Raw genomic sequence first — 6117 nt, forward strand, 5'->3', positions numbered from 1 at the left:
GGCTACACTAAAAATTCCGGTCAGGCTTGTTACAAATCTGGTAAAAAGATGGATTCGAGAAAATATGTGAGGTTAAACAAAAATAATTTATTTAATTTAAAACCAAATGGCAGGTTTATTAAGTTTAGTATTGTAGACTGTAGTAACGCCGGAAACAGAGAAAGTAATTTCAGCCAAGCTTTTGGCAGATTTGGTCGAAAAAAATGGTTCCAAAACGCAAATTAAAATTAAAAAAAGAATTCAAAATTTTCAAGTGTTTGGACTTTAGCGAATGAGAGCACCTCCCGCCAAATTTGGTTCAAGGTGGTTACCGGTGGTAAACAAACATTACATCGTTTTGCAAAGGCAAAAGACCTAGATCGCACCTAAACTATACTCGTCGAGTTCAAACTCAAACCAATCAGGCGACCTATTATTCCCCTACACATTTAAAAATGAACATAATAGCATCCTGAGAGCTGATGTGGCACAAAAAAATAAAATAATTAAAAATTAGGCGCGTTTTGTTTAAATTTAATTATTTTTTCCTTTTCTTTTTATCGCAAAATACAGTTTTTCGCACCCCCTTCTTCATCTTCACATTGTCTTCTCCATATTTACACCATTCTTCTACAGGCGAGTATTTACCAGAAAGTTAGATCGATTTCAAGTGAAGTTTTCTTGTCTCCATTCCTCTCCATCGATTTGTAATGATCTCAACTCAATTCACACAATTAACCAATCCAAATGAAGAAGAACAAGTTTTTTGGAACAATTTTCTATTATATCAAAAATGGAAAATGGAACTTAATACGTAGATCTGAAACTGTCTGATAAAACTATACTAAAAGATAACATGGATTCGCCATTGATGAGAATAGATCTGCAGAAGAAGTAGAGAAGAAGTATTAGAAAGAGAAGAAGAGAAGATTGAAGAAGAAGAAAGAGTCGAGAAGAAGAAGAAATTGCACCTGATTTTTGCTTAATTGATTTTCTCTCTCCTCTGACAACTTATAACTAATTAATCGCCGATGACGTGGCAAGATCCCGGCCATCGTAGCTCATTAATTCCTTTCTAATCTCAAATCCGTTTCAAAAGTTAGTTAATAATACTCCTTGCTTACCCAATATCGAACCCGACTGGCAGCATACTTATCCCATACTAATCCTTTATTATTGCTACTAATTCTACTACTTTAATTACTAGTATAGTGAGATCATGACATACCCTCCTCCATCAAAACATCCTTGACCTCAAGGATGAGAATCAAAACCTGGAAATTTGGCCCGAAGGTACTGATAGTCTTCCCAAGTGGCATCCTCAGGTGGCAAATTGGACCACTGCACTAGCACCTTAACCGTAGCTAGGGGTGGGCGTTCGGTTCTTCGGTTCGGTTTTTCAAACTTCGGTTCGGTTTTTTCGGTTTCGGTTTTTTGAAAGTGGACACCGAACACCGCACCGAATTAATTCGGTTCGGTTCGGTTTTTTAAAGTTCGGTTCGGTTCGGTTTCGGTTTTTCTAATTCGGTTTTCTACTTGTAAAATGGACTTTCTTTAATAGTGCAGCAGCCTCAATCATTCGGAACATCTCACTGCCAATGTAGTTCTTCTCAAGGCGCGGATGCGCGAATGATCAAATTCCTCCTTTTCAAGTGCACGACTAAGCAAAGGTCGAGCTCCACGCCAAAAAGATCAAGTTACATTTAGGGGTTCAAGTTTAGTAGTGGAAATTAGTACGGAATTCAATTCTAATCAAAAGAATGAAAATCTTTCTCAGACACTTCTTTAATTTATGAGAAGAATATTGCCATGCTGCCTTAGCAAAGAAAGTTAATTTTTTTTAAGGCACTAAGAGATTTGTTAACTGGCTATTTTCACTAGACTGACAACAAGAAAACTAAAGAGTTCAAAAAGAAAAAAAAAACATGGTAAATGGAAGTCATGCAGTCAGCAATCAGCATCATTGTAAAAGATACTAGTTTTCCATAGCTACTGTTATTGATTTTTCAGTTTTCTAACATTAAAAGATCAATGAAATTAAAGCGGATAACTTGGTCAAGCTGTTTGATTGTTGTAAAAAGAGTCCGGAGCCAAAATGGCTTCTTTTTACAGCCATTACACCAAAATGGTATGCCTTTTTTTTTTTAAACCAAAATGGGCATTTCGTGCAATGTTGCACGAAATGCAACAAATTTATATTTTTTTTTTATTTCGTTTTTAATATAAAAAACCGACTATATTTGGTTTGGTTTTGGTTTCAAGTCTTAAAAAACCGAACCAAACCGACTTTATATATTATGTTAAAAATTAAATTTGTATATATATGTGTATGTATTTTAATTTTTTTATGAAAACATTACAATTTATATTATGTTTTTATACTCTTGGGCCATGCTTTTGAATTAAACTAATTAGGGCAATTCGCAAATTGCCCTTCGTTTGGGGTGGTCTTTAAATTTTGCCCCTCATATTTGAAATCTTTAAATTTTGCCTTCGCTAAAACTCATAGGTTCCGGTTCGAACCCACACGCAATTAAAAATTTAAAAAAAATTCGCAAGGCGAGAGTTAAATTTCGCTATGCCCCCAACGCATACACTTGTGAAGGAATTACCAAAGTTATGCGGACCCGGCATACTTATGCCTTATGTGCGTACTTGGCATAAGTATGCGGGTCCGCATAACTTTGATAATTCCTTCACAAAGTTATGCGGGTCCGCATAATAGTTTGCCCATTAAATTTTGCCTTATAAGGCAAACTTTTAGTTACACCTTAAGGAAAACTTACGCCTTATGGGCATACTTTTAGTTATGTTTTATGGGACACACTTTTAGCTAAGGCATTACTAAAAGTTTCCCTTGAAAAGTTGAAAAAATATATATATATATATGCTTCAAGGGAAAGTCTGCCCCCTCCGGCAGACTTTTAGTTATGTTCAACTAAAAGTCTGCCGGAGGGGGCAGACTTTTAGTTGTGTTAAGTAAAAGTCTGCCGGAGGGGGCAGACTTTTAGTTGTGTTTAAGTAAAAGTCTGCCCCCTCCGGCAGACTTTTAGTTGAACATAACTAAAAGTCTGCCGGAGGCGTACTTTTACTTAAACACAACTAAAAGTCCGCCTCTCCGACTTTTACTTAACACAACTAAAAGTCGCCGGAGGGGAGCGTACTTTTACTTAAACACAACTAAAAGTCTGCCCCCTCAGCGTACTTTTACTTAACACAACCAAACGAAGGGCAATTCTGCGAATTGCCCCAATTAGTTTAATTCAAAAGCATGGCCCAAGAGTATAAAAACATAATATAAATTGTAATGTTTTCATAAAAAAATTAAAATACATACACGTATATATACAAATTTAATTTTTAACATAATATATAAAGTCGGTTTGGTTCGGTTTTAAGACTTGAAACCAAAACCAAACCAAATATAGTCGGTTTTTTATATTAAAACGAAATAAAAAAAAATATATAAATTTGTTGCATTTCGTGCAACATTGCACGAAATGCCCATTTTGGTTTAAAAAAAAAAAGGCATACCATTTTGGTGTAATGGTCAGAAAAGAAGCCATTTTGGCTCCGGATTCGTTGTAAAAAACAAAAGAAACTTGTAGACCTCAATGTTTCAGGTGCAGAAAAGATCGATACAACCTCAATTACAATTTATTTGAGACTTTTTTCACTTTGGGGCATTCCAAAATACTTGAAACTATTGCATTAGTACGTTTATTCTATACTACTTCTACAGCTCTCGATAATTTTAACTTAACAATTCAAAGTTTAAACTTAATTTGATGAGTTGTTTTCTCTATCAAACTTTTCAGTTGTTATGTTAATCTTTCCTTCCACTAACACTAATATAATATACAACCCAAATTTAAAACTAAAACTCTAGTTCTAGTAAAATACCATCATATAAAATGAAAGGAAAATAGTATTGGTGAACTGATAGATGAGACATAATTCTATCATGGCAAGTGGCAACTGAATTCAAATGCATCGAGAAACCAAAGAAATGAAGACCATATCCTCTATGACACACATAACGAGAGAAAATCGCCTTTTCGGATATCGGTGCACACAAATTCTTCTCTATGATTGAAATACTTGACAACAAAATAATTTAGTCAACAAAAAGAATCATGTTGGGCTTAGATACTGTCTTTTGGCCAGATTCAACCTTCTTTCCAAATTGCTCCAAGATAATTAATCTTGGCACAGAGAGTTCTCCTTTAAAATTTATGACTGTCAAGTCTTACTTAGACCAAAATAAAAATAAAAAGGTAGCAATGCAATTCCCTTTGATGAGACATTGATTTTTTGGGCTGCTCGCATTAAAGCTTGATGGTTTCTATCAAGGTCGATAGCAAGACCCACGGGATAAGCAAGACAACACTAATACAAAAAACGATGCAAGCAACCACCCGAAAATCGATGGCAGGCCCAAATCGGCACAAAAATCGATGAAGCAGCGACAGCTGCACAAAACTAAACCACTAGGCTTAAAGCCTTCAACTTAAAACAATAACAATAGCCGGCCAAAGATCAAGAAAAGAACGCACAAGGCAAAAACAAGCAACACAAATAACAATATAACATAAGCTTAAAATGAGCGAAAGAAATTTTAAAGCGCCAAACAACATAAATAAACAACACAAATGTCTTAAAATTTAGCTCCAAATACAAAAAATTAGCTGTCACAAACTAAGTCTTAAATCCATTGTCTTAACACAACACTAGCAATTACAATTCGGTCCGAAGTTAACCAAATTCAAAACACAAGCTCAAATTTGAAGGCGAATTTGCCTCTCTTGTTGACGCTCAAGACATTTCCCAATATGTTTCATCAAGGAACCTGTGCCATTCACTCTTGAATTATATTTAAGTATCATACCACATGTCAAACACCTTAATTTACGCCCTTCTTCATTGTCTTGAACTACCGCAAAATATTCCCAAACATGTGAGCGAGCATTAGGAGGCATTGTTGAACTTGAACATAATAAAAAATAAGACAAAACCAAAAGTTAGAATATAACTTTCAAGATAAAAGAATAGAAATACAAAATAAAATATTAAACTTACCACTAGTAGCAAATCACAATCAAACTCCCTAAATCAAACATCAACAATGCAAGGATCTCTTCCACTATTTGCTATCTCTAAAGGAAATTTAATCAAATATGTCATACAACATAAATAAGTATATGATTTTTGCACTAAAAAACACAAAAAATATAAAACCTTACCAAGTTCAAGTTGCTCAAGATACTCCAAACTTTCTTCCACACTAACGGGTTTAGTCTCTTCTCTAAGCCAATCTTGGGAACAAATAAGAGATTGCACACATTTAGGAGTCAATGAACTTCTAAATGGATCAAGAATACGTCCACGGTACTAAATGCACATTCCGATGCCACACTAGAAACCGGAATAGCCAACACATCACGAGCCAACTCCGAAAGCACGGGAAATCTAGGAGCATTTATTTTCCACCAATCTAAGACCTTAAACTCAACACATTCATCTTCAGGCTCTTGTTCTTCACTAATGTATTTATCCAACTCCGATTTAGCACCCCCACATCCAGAATCTTCCTTTTGTTTCTTCAACTGAAGCTTAGTTCTCAAAGCTTTTGCTCTCAAAGAGGTGTCAGAACTAGAAGATACATCAGATGAGCATTGAGATGAAGAAGATGCGAGAGGAGATGATTTATGATGAAATTCTCTTGAATAATTTTTGAGATACTCTACAAACAAAGATTTCATATAATCATATCTTGCTTAAACACTTTCTTTCCTACTTCCTCCCCAAATAGCTCTTCAAGCCCAAAGCTAACATACACAAACTTATTACGAGGATCCAACACGGAAGCAATAAAAATCATTTTGTTCATCTTTTCAGGATCACCCCAATACTTTTTAAACTTTTCTCTCATCCGCTCAGCCATTTTACTCAAATTAAGATCTTCACTTGCTAAACACACTTTCAAATATACATCAAGCTCACATATATCCTCAAAATGAACATTAGAAGTAACATAATGTGAACCTGAAACCTTTACGGTGAGCTCGTGAAATCTTTCAAGAAACTTTATCACATTCCTTACATTCACCCAATCATCAGATTGAAGAGGACCTGCAA

Source organism: Lycium ferocissimum, chromosome 1 (genome assembly GCF_029784015.1).
Source record: "Lycium ferocissimum isolate CSIRO_LF1 chromosome 1, AGI_CSIRO_Lferr_CH_V1, whole genome shotgun sequence".
In the NCBI taxonomy this organism is placed as follows: domain Eukaryota; kingdom Viridiplantae; phylum Streptophyta; class Magnoliopsida; order Solanales; family Solanaceae; genus Lycium; species Lycium ferocissimum.